An 11,932-nucleotide genomic window follows, 5' to 3' on the forward strand; every position below is an offset into this window, starting at 1 on the left:
ACCCACTTGCATCAGGAGATCCCAACATGAGTTTCTGCAATGCTGAGAAACTAGAGGTGGCCCTCAATCCAGTAAAGTTGGCAATCAAGAGTAAACATCATATAAGGAAATCATCGGAGTTGTAACAGAACAAAAATTTTGAGATAATGCATGCAGTGTGATCTGTTAGTGCAAAAAATAAAATCTATGCAAAATGGCAGCTATACATTTGCATATACCTCTAAATATAAAATTTAAATATATAAAAATGAACTAATGCTAACAGTGGCTGTCAATGAGGAGGGGAATTGAGTTGAGGGGATGGGAGAAAAAGGAGAAAATCAATCTCGCTCTTTCTATATTTTAAAAATAGTTTTATTGAAATACCATTTACATGCTATAAAACTCTCCCATTTAAAATATGCCATTTAGTGTGTATAGTGTATTAATAGGATTGTGGAAACATTACCATAATCTAATTTTAGAACATTTCATCACCCAACAAGAGAACTCACACCTACCCATTTCCAGTTACTGTCCAATCTTCCCTCTTCCTTATGCTAGGCAATCATTTTTTAAAATATATTTTAATTTTAATTGATATACAGTAATTATACATACATATGTGACAGTCTTATATTTCAATACAACACTCAGGTCAGGGTATTGGCCTATCTATCACTTCAGATATTTATGATTTCTTTCTGCTGAGAACACTCAAAATATTCTCTACTTGTGACTTTGAAATATTCAATTAGTTGTTGTGAAATATTGTTGCCCTACTATGCCAAAAGAGTACATTAGAATATATTTTATTGTGTTTTTCCTAAGTATGTATTGTTATGTGATAAAATAAATAAACATGCTTTGTTTTTTAAAGAAGACAAAAGCAACATGAGGCACTGATGCTCCTGGGGACGGTAGGTGAACCAAATAGAAATGCAGCCACACACCTCAGGGATGATGGCCCCAGGGCCAGGTGCTGAGCCAGGCAGTGGGTGTGGGTGTCTGTTAACTCTCAACAAAAAGATGGAAGTAACCTTGTTGTAAATAGGGTCTTTAAAGCTATAATCAAGTTAAGATGAAGTCATTGGGGTGGCCCTCAAACCAATAGGACTGTGTCCCTATAGGGAGCAGAGACATTCACAAGGAGAATATGACACAAAGCCATGGAAGCAGCAATCAGAGTGATGTTTTTGTCAATCAGAGGATGCCAGGAATTTCCAGTGACACTAGAAAGTAAGAGAGAGACCCCAAAACAGCTTCTCTGAGGACTTGCAGAGGAAGCCCAGTTGGTCAATGCTTTGATTTCAGACTTTTGGCCTCCAGAACTGGGAGACAATTTCTGTTGTTGCAAGATACCTGGCTGTGGTAATTTGTTATGATAGACTTAGGAAATAAATAAAATTGTTGCTTCCATTTTGCATAAAAAGGAACTCAGACTTAAGAAGAGAAGCAGGTGCATGGTTACACACAGAAGACCCCTGGGCAGGGTGAGGAGCAGGAGGTTGACCTTGCTGGGCAGGGATCTTTCTAGCCTTCCCCACCAGCACTGCAGGCAATATTATACTTCCTTGTTACACTCCATTCTTCAGCCCTGGGAATGTATTTGCTTTTCTCAAATAGTGTATATGAAGAAGCTGAATGCCCACATTAGGTAACTAACCACAAAAGGGATAAATAAGCCAGAGCAGGGCTTGCTTTACAAATTCATGTGTCTTGTCAGGGAGCAGATCCTTCTACAAGGTTCTTAGGAACATTCACTTAAGATATTTTTTGCCTTTCTCATCTCCCAACTATCTTATCTTAAAGGTCAGGCCTACTAAATCCTGACAGAGAAAAAATTGTTTTTCCTCAGCTTCCTCTGCAAAGGCTGGTTTGTGTGAAGGCTGGGTGGGGGCTGGTGATAAAGAAAACACCTCACCAAGCCCTGCTAGTCTCTGGGGGAATGAGCACTTGCTCCCAAGGGACAGGTTCAGAATCTGTGACAACCTTGGCCAAGCACGTCACTTTCTTCCCATCCATAGAGAGCATGTAGTGGATATGCAGATATGACAGCCAGAATGATGAGAAGATCCATGTGGCTCCTACCTAGGCCAGGTGTTTAAGCCAGCTACTGCAGCCCCTACCAGGACTACATCAGGGTCAAACATGCAGCTTACAAGGACTGAGCCAACTCCTATGTGAAGGGCTTTTGCATGTCCTTTCTCAATTAATTTTCACAACAACTCATTGAGTTATTTACTAGTCCTTTTTATAGCCCTGGAAATGGAGTTTTACAAAGAAAAAGAAACTTACCTTAGCACACACAATTATAAGTAGCAGAAGCAGGGATGGAACTAAGCAGTGTGGTGTGTCTTGAGGCTAAGCTATATGACTTCTCCAGTAGTTAAAACCTTTTGTTTTGGAGGCAGACAGGCTTTGCTCAAATTGTCCACCAGTTAAAAGGCAGAGAACTTTGGGATAACATTAGCATCTACCAGATTGGTAGGAGGATTGAATGAACACCTCTGCCATTGTTGCCATGTCAAGAATTTACAAAGGTAATAGTTATCATTCATTCTCTGTTCTCATGCTGGATATGTCTGCTTTTGCTTCTCACCAAGATCAAAGGGTGAGAGGAGTAAAACCTATATCTCAGCTTTCTTCATCCTCCCCACACAGACAGACACACATCAGTCTCCAAGACAGTCATGAAGAGCGGTAAGATGGAGTCACAAACCTGAGGTTAGGTCCTAGAAAAACAGAAACAATCAGAATCCAAAGCTATTATAAAGATCAGAGCAGAAATTAGTGAGATTAAGAATAAAAAGTACAAAGAATCAATGAATTGAAGAGCTGGTTCTTCAGAATAAAGAAAAGAGACAAACCCTTACACAATCTTATCAAAAAAGAAAAGAAAAAGCAGTATCAATGCAGTTAGAAATGAAAAAGATGAAATCACAGTGGACACAACCAAAATCCAGAAGATTATTTGTAACTGCTTCAAAAACTTGTAACCCCCTAAAATGAAGACTCTCGAAGAAATGGATAGATTCCTACATACACGTGAATTACAAAAATTAAACCAAGAAGATATAAAACCTCTAAATAACCCAATAATAGGCAATGAAATTGAGGCAGTAATAAAACAACTAACAATAAAGAAAAGCTCAAGACCTGATGGATTGCCACTGAATTTTACAAAAACTTTAGGAAAGGTCTAATGCTGATACTCCTCAAATTCTTTAATGAAATAGAAAGGGAAGGAGTACTTCCAAACTCATACCTGTGAGATAGCATTACCTTAGAAATTCCAAAACCAAAGAAAAACTGTAGGTCAATCTGTTTAATGACTGTAGATACAAAGATCCTCAATAAGATACTGACAAACAGAATGCAACAAATCATTAAAAAGACCAAGTAGGCTTCAACCAAAGATATAAAGATGGTTTAATATACACAAATCAACGAATCACACTTATTAGAAATAAGGACAAATTCGCATGATTATCATAATACACCTAGAAAATATCTTTGACAAAATCAAACATCCATTCATTATTTTAAAAAAACCCTGAAAATAAAACCCTGAATAAATAGGTTTGGAAGGACATTATCTCAAGCTGTTAAAAGCCATTTATCACAAACCTACTGTCAACATCATAGTAAGTGAGGAAAAACAAAGTTTCCTCTAAAATCAGAAACAAGTCAAGGATGTTTGCTATCACCAAGTTTGTTCAAAAAGTTCCACCAAAAACCTCCTAGAACTAATAAACAAATTTGGAAAGACAGTAGAATGCAAAACCAACACACAAAGCTCAATAGTGTTCCTATACAGCCATAATGAACACACTGAGATAGAAATTAGGAAGATAGTAGCATTTATAACAGCTTTAAGAAAAATTAAATTCTTGCAAATTAACTTAACAAAGAAAGTGAAAGTTCTTTATAGCTAAAATTGTAGTACTCTGAAAGAGGAGCTTGAAGAGACAACAGAAAATGGAAAGATAGCACCTGTTCCTGGATAAGCAGAACCAACATTTCAAAATGGCCGTACTTCCCAAACCGATATATAGATTTGATGCAATCTCCATCAAAATACCAGCAGCATTCATCTCAGACCTAGAGCAAACAAACCCAAAATGTATACAGAGTTAGAAGAGACCCAGAATAGCAAGAGCAACAAGAGAAATCCTGGGCAACAAGAAACAGGAGGCATTATAATCCTGGATTTCTAGTTATATTACAAAGCTACAGTGATAAAAGCAACATGATACTTGCAGAAAAACAGACATGTGTGTCAGTGGAACAGAAGAGAAGATGCAGAAACAAATCTAGGCACAGTGAGCAATCTGATCTTTGATGAAGGGGCCAAAAATGTACACTGAAGGAAAATAGCCTCTTCAACAAGGAAAAGTGTGAAAACTGCTATACATAGACAGAAAATGGAACCTATACCCATATCTCTTACCATGTACCAAAGTAAAATAAAAATGGGTCAAAGATCTAAATGTTAAAACAGAAATACTTAATCTAATGGAAGATAAAATAGGTAAAACTCCGGAAGACACAAGCACAGAAAAAACTTTCTGAACAGAACTCCAATTGCACAAGAGATAACATCAAGAATCAACAACTAGAATATATCTAATTAAAAAGATTCAAAACAGAATGAAAAGACAATCTACATAATGGGGAAAAATTACAGCTACTCCTCAGACAGAGGACTAATATCTAGGATATATAAAGAACATTATAAACTTAGAACCCCTCCAAATAAAAGACAATCAAAAAGCGGGCATTTTAAATGAGTAGATATGTCTCTAAAGAAGTACAAATGGTCAATAAATACATGAAAAAGTGTCCAACATCTCTGGCCATTAGAAAAATGTAAATGAAAACAACACTGAGATTCGATCTTACTCCAGAAAGAATGGCTATCAACAAGAAACCAAATAGAACAAATGATGGTGAGAGTGCAGAATAAAAAGGAACCCTTCTACTGTACAGTGCAATGCAAACTAGTACAATGAAATCGGTATGGAGAGTCTTCAAAAAAATCCAAATATAGAAATTCCACTAGAAAGAAAAATAAATTTGAGTCATATGTAAGGCAATGGATATGCCTTGAGACCATAATGTTAAATCAGACACATAAGCTTAAACATCAATGGTTTCTTTTATATGAGAAACCCAAAATGTAAATAGAAATCAAAATAAAAAAATAGTAAGAAGTAAGGAAATAGATCTTTTTCAAGTGAGAGGGGGATCGAGAGATGGAGGGAGGAAAGGGAGAAAGGTTGAGATATTTTATGTACATGTATCTACTTTCCAAGAAGAATGTGATCATTATGTACAACAAACATGTAGTAATAAAAATTAAAATCTTAAAGAATCCTTGAGGTTTGATTTCAAGTCAGAAGGGCTTAGAGTGGGACCTATGTTATATGCTCATGCTCATTTTTGATAGCTTATTTTACCGCTTTAAGGCTCAGATTTCTCAGCTATAAAGAGGGCCCATATTGCTTCCTTTCTGGGGTGACTCAGGGTTTCATTAGAGTGCATATGTGAAAAGAACCTACCAAAGAACACCAAGTCTTTCTCTTCCCTCTCTCCTTCAGCCTTCCATGCTTTCTTCCTCTCCTTCTGACCTTCAGTTTTTTCACCTATATAAGAAGATGAATCATAAGTTCTCCTTCCTTGTGTCATTATAAATGACAGATGAAAGTCTTACATAAATGCTGAGACACTGGATACATCAATCAGAACAGAATTACAAAGAAATCTTTGCAGGCACAGAAATTATTTGATTTTCCTGCCAGAGCAGATTGGGTCCACTCCCTGCCTACCCCAGTTCCAGAAGTCAGGGGCCAAGGGATATAATGGTTTCTTGGCAAGAAAAGAACAAAGTCCTGCTGAATGAAGAAAATTCTAACACACCTTTCCAGAATATCATATCAAGTGAGAAATGGTTTCAGCTGAAGTTGTCTGAATAAATTACTGGAACACAGAGAGGGAGGAAATTGAGCTGTGAGTGCATTTATAGAATGTATTTACATGTCAAACTTAGCTCGTGCTCTGTATATTTTTGTGGCTTTTAGATTCAGGATATTTTACCAGATTTTCTTTCCTTTGGATATCAGTTGTGCTAGTTGGGAGAAGGCCCCACACAAATCTCCAAGAGGTTATAAATTCTTCCCTTCTTCAAAAGGTTTTGTAAGAAAAAGAAAGACAAAAGATTCTTTATTGTAAGGTATACATTAAACACATAACTGTTGCTGAATTGGAAAATGTTTGAATGCAACCTTAGGATACCCTTCTCCTTTTCTCTCTACTTGATAAAGCCTGAATCAAAGTTGCTCTGCTCTATGAATCCCTCTTGAAAAGCTTCCTAAACCAGTGGGGCCCTCCTTTGAGACTGGACTCCCCTTTGTAGATTCCTCTGTTGTAGCACATGAAACTCCATTTTCTTGGCTATTTCTTACTAGAAGCTGGAGTCAGGAACTCCTTCTGATCCACACAGATACCACAGAACCCACCACAGGGCCTGTCACGAGCAGGTGTTTAGCTAGAGGATTAAAGTGTGAAGAATGTATATTTATTCTAATAGACAAGTGAAGAAGGCAAGGTTGTGGAGCAGGAGATTTTTCACGAGAGTAGATATAGGAGGGGTGACTCATAACACTTACTGAAAAGCTCCCAGCAGCTTGTTTTACTGGTCGAACAATAGTAAGGATAGCCTATTACACACTGTGAAGGCCAAACTCACTGAGTGTGAAGCTAGCAAGTAAAGAAAGAAGAGGAACAATCAAGATTCCCTCCAAAATACCTTACATTGTCCATCAATAGCACGACAATGGCTTTGTGCATCTAAGCTCATAGATGATTTTCTCCATTCATTTAACATTGGCCCTCAAGTTTTCCTTCAGGTTTCTCTTTGAAGAAGTAAGATTCTTCTGAAGACCATTGTCCTCAAAAAACTAGACTTCACTTCATTGTGATAGCTAAGAAAACATTTAAATCATCCCCACCTACTTTTTGTCCATGTGGGCACATACACTGAGCAAGGGAGGTTAAAGGACATCTAGTAGAGTGGCACTTATTCATAAAAGGAAAAATAAGTAGCTGTTGGCATGTGCTATTCTAGATCACAGTATGCCAGAGGGTCATGAAATGAGCAATCCTTCCATAGTTATAACGTTTAATAGGAACAGTACTGTTTAACACTATCATTCATAAAAATGTGTGCATACAAACACTGTGGATGGATATGCACATCACATACTAGCATTTGTAAGTGGCAGAAAGTCTTCACAGAGTACCTTAAGAAAAAGAGGGGAAATTTTTTTTTCACATTATTAAAATTCAAAAAGACAAAAGTCAAGCAGACCTTAGGCAAGGCCTTTTCTCTCTTATCCTCTATCCCTCCAAGGAAGGCAAGCTCCTTCATGTACCAGGGAAGAGAGCTGCTATCAGACATAGGATCCAATTTCTCACCTCCATGATGGGATGTACAAGGAAAACTCTCCTGAAGACTTTCATCAACCAATTTCAAAGAATGATTCTGATGGATTGAGTTTAAAGATGCTATTATCTCTATGGTGTTGGCAGAGGGGACTACTTATCCAAGGAGACGGGTGATTGGGTCTTGGATGGATGTGGTAATATCAGCCATGGCAGTATATGACTTGGAAATCTACAGGTAGGAGCATTTTAAAAAATTTTCGTAGATGATTGGATGCACACTTCCAATTGAAAAGGGTAACTATGGAGCCTAAATGAGAAATAATGCATAAGAAGTATTTAGCTCAAGGTCTGATACACAGTGGCCACGAAATAATCTGCAGATTGCAGATTATTGTGTAAAAACTACTTTGGAAAGTCCTCAAGGCACAGTGTGGCATCTAGTAGGTGTTCTGTTTCTTCCAACCATTGCAGCTAGGATGGACCCACAGCTGGGAATCACCCTTGCACATCTGACCAGCTCGTCAAGTGTTTGCCGAGGAGTTGAGCAAGGATGGGGTCAGCATCTCCTCACCCACCGCAATCAGGGTTGCATGACAGGCAGGGGGTTGCCCCACTCTATCCAGTTCAGCTTTCTTAGGCAGAGGCCCAGAGTGTAATGAATGGAAAGCTGATGTGCCAGGGAGCTCATTCTGGAAGAGAATTAGCCCGATGGGAAGAAATACTTTAATGGAGTGGAGTCCTGGCATATGTAATGGAATTACTGAACTGTGGGGATGGCATAGACTCCTTTTCCTGGGGGCATTTGAGAACCAAAAAGAATATTTCACATGCCTCATGCAAATAGGCAGTTGATTATTCTAATGAGCACTCAAACCAGCTGGGAGTGGGCAGGGATGAAGTCAAGAGGGGACCAGAGCTCAGGCACCTCCACACCATTTATAGGCATTTCATCTTTCAATATATTCTGCTTTTATGTGGCCTAATCAGGGCCTGACAACCCTAAGACTCTTCAGCTAGCCCAAGTTTAGGTTCTTTCTCCAAACCCTGAGAACCTGGCAATGACTTGTCCAAGATCAGAGTCAGTTTGCAACCTGAGTGCTGAAGCCTAGGCTGAAGCTCCCTGCAGTGGGGAAGCCTGGCTTGGAGCCACCTGAGCATGGGTACTGCACTTACCAGCCATGAGGTCTGGAGAGGCACTGTCCTCCTTCAGAGCCTCATTATCCATCCACAACTGTAAAATGGGAACAATGAAGCTTAACTCCAAGGTTCACAATGGAGATTCTAGTACAAGGAAGGCTATGAAGATATTCTGAAAATATAAAATTCCATGCACACAAGTGCAGAGCCGATTTTATTCTAAGCTCCTAGAGGGACTGGGAAACTGAGGTTGGGGCAGCACAGTAGAAAGCAAATCCCTCCAGGTGACCAGGCTGGAAAGCCCCCAGGGCCCAATCAGCCCTTCCTGTTACCACTGGAGGACTTGGCAAACGCTTGGCACTGATGACCTGGAAGGAATGCAAGATGTAGAGTTTCTCAGCCTGGATTGGGACCCCTTCAAACACAGTGCTCCCAGCTCCTGGATCAGAAAAGTGATTCTTAACTGTGTCAATAGCTGTGGGAATGAAAATGAGCTCAGATTTCAAACCCAGGCCACTGAGCTGAGCAGAGAGCACCAGGCAAGGCTCCTACCCTCCTCCATGCCATGTAGACACAGCAATGGGAGTTTGTTTGTTTAAAAAAAAAAAAAAAGCTGCTTTCTTTTTGAGGTTTTCTTTCAATGAATCCCATTTCCTGAGTCCTCAGCAGCTCTCCTTTGTGCTGGATATTTTGTTTTCATGTTTTGGTGTTTTTATTCTCTTTTATTTTCCAAGTCAGGTGAGGAGCGCACATATTTAAAATTCAAATCCTTTTCTTGTGGTCAGTCGAAGAGAAAGTTCCAGAGCTTTGGTGCGGCAACAGCTGTGGACAGCCTCGCACAGGCCAAGCCATGCAGAGCCCGAGGAGTCGGAGAGGTGGGCAGTTGGGAGGTGAAGGCTGAGGGCACCAGCCTGGAGTCAATGGCCCATCCTGGGATGGAGGTGGGAATTTAAATCTTCATCAGGAAATCCTTGGGGTGTGAAAAGTCTGGCCCGATATAAAATCCCTGCCTCGAGGGTCTAATGGAAACCGATGCTTCAGGAGCATTCTCAAACCCCGATTTTCTTATTCTTATACTGACCAAAGTGTAAAAAACACCAATGCACATTTAATATCTCTAATATGCGGCTGCCTTTTAGCCTCCGGAGGAGGACAGGTATTCATTTCCATAAATTACTTTTTAACCATTTTTTTCAAAGTGGGGGTGTGGTGAAAGAAAACAGAGACAAAACAGATGCCTGCAGCCCTTTGATCAGCCTCTCTGCAGACAACCAGGCTGCCCGCTAGCACCTCTTTAACTGCAGCTTGCCAGGAAGAAAATGAGTGGGTTTAACTCTGCAATTATAGTGCCTGCTGAAGGCCTGTCATCGCAGCCAGAGGGACCTGATCTCAACCAGCTTGGCTGCTCCCAGAATTACAACCATTGGGGCAGAAAGTTAAATACCCCCTGTGGCTGGGCAGCTTTCATAGCCCCAGAAGCTCTGGGTCAGCAGCCCCTTCCAGCCCCTGCCTGTGTTCCCCCCCACCCCCATTGCAATAGATATAGAACACTAAGGCCACCTATACCAGCTGGGCCAGGCTAGACAGAGAGGGGGACAGGAGACAGCAGCCTTATCTCATGGCACAGTGTCAGGGAATGTGGCTGAGGTAGAAGGTCAGATTTCTGGAAACAGAAGGGAGGTAGTCTAACTGGACCAGAGCCCCTTGATGCAAAATCTGAGAGTGTTCAGTATATTGGATATGGAGTGTGGAATACCTATTGTCATAAAAGGGAAATAGGGATACACTAACATTAATTTGGGGTCCTATGCTCCAGCTCCATCCTAGGCTATTTATGTAGGCCATCTCATTATATTCAGCTAAAATCTACAGCAGATTTTATCATCCAAACTCCCAGCATGCTTTGGGCTATATTTGGACCCTCTATCTTTCCCTCAGGCTCATTTCTTTACACTTGTTCTAAACCGCTTGGAATGTCTACAAACCAGCCTGGGTCCCTTGCCTCAGGGCCTTTGTACATGCTCTTCTTTCTGACTGGAGCCCTCTCTTTGCTAGTTTCCCATCTGACTCCTCTTAAGTGGCTCTCTCCTTTCAGAGATCACTCTAGGAAGCTTCATAGGGACCTTGCTATGGCCCCAGTATCCTCTATGGTTTTGCTGGGTCCCAGAGTGTAATGCTTTGAGACAGTGGGTCTCTCCCACTGATTGTGAGCACGCTGCTTCTGTCTTTAAGTTGCTGTATGACCTTCAGAATCCATTTTCCCTCTCTGGGCCTCTATAAATTGAGCTGAGGCTAAAGGCCCCTCCCAGTTCTGCATACTGGTGCACAGGTTCAAGTCCCAGCCTGCCCTGTCTTTGGGTGCAGTGTGGGCCTTACACGGGCGCCTGCCCTGTCATGACCATGCTGTGGGTAGGTGTGTGGATGAACACTCAGTCCCTCAGCCTGCCTTAGCTTCCTATCCTTTGGCAGCCTTGGCTTTGGGTGTCACAGTGCCTCCAGAAGAACACATGGAGAGGCGCAACTGCAGACTAATGTTGGTGCATTTTTGGCTCTGTGGGGCGGGGCTGTTCCAGAGGAGCTTTTCCAGCTTTTAATGGCTTCAGCGATGACAGACCATCCTAAAGTCACTGATGGCTCCAGCCGGTTCCCCTGGGATACCAGCTCTCAGGGGCGCTGCTCTTTATTCATGTGGCTTTTTTATTTACTTCCCGGCTCATCAGCAGAAATTCTTTTATTGTAAGAACAATGAGAGAGACAGCTGGGAAACTGTTGCAGTTAGTTGCTTAAATTCTTCTGACATTTGCTCATTGCTTTGTAATTACATTTTTGATCCTGTCTTCTCCCACAAATTAGTGCTGTAGTTCAGTTCCAGCCACTCACTCGCTCATTCATTTGTTGATTCGCATAAATGAATGGTTACTGACGCCTGATGAGGGGAGTGAGATCAGTTCAGCATGCTCTGGGTGCAGCGCATCATGCCAGTGATCATCCACTGGTCCATGCAGTCACATCAAGTACCACGCACCTACTCTGTACCAGGCTAAGATCTAGATTTATCCCATGGTGCAAACCAGCCACATTCTACTTTTTGCAGAGCTGATAATAAATAGACTGGGGGACATCAGCCTTAAAAAAACAGCCAATCTATAGCTATCACCTTTGAGAAAAGGCAAGAAGAAAAGGCACACAGTGTACCAGCCTAGGGATAAGAGAAGGCTTCTTACAGCAAGTGCCAATAGAACTGAAATGTTGGATTAGCTCTTTGAAAAGAGGAGAGGAAAGAGCATATGGCACAGAAGATAGAACATGCAAAGGCCCTGAGGTGAAGGAATGGGTGAGTTTGAGAATTGGAACAAGGTTTGGGTGG

The sequence above is a fragment of the Heterocephalus glaber genome, unplaced genomic scaffold (genome assembly GCF_053883595.1).
Source record: "Heterocephalus glaber isolate CG9 unplaced genomic scaffold, H.glaber_assembly_v1.0 deba00001606, whole genome shotgun sequence".
NCBI lineage: Eukaryota > Metazoa > Chordata > Mammalia > Rodentia > Bathyergidae > Heterocephalus > Heterocephalus glaber.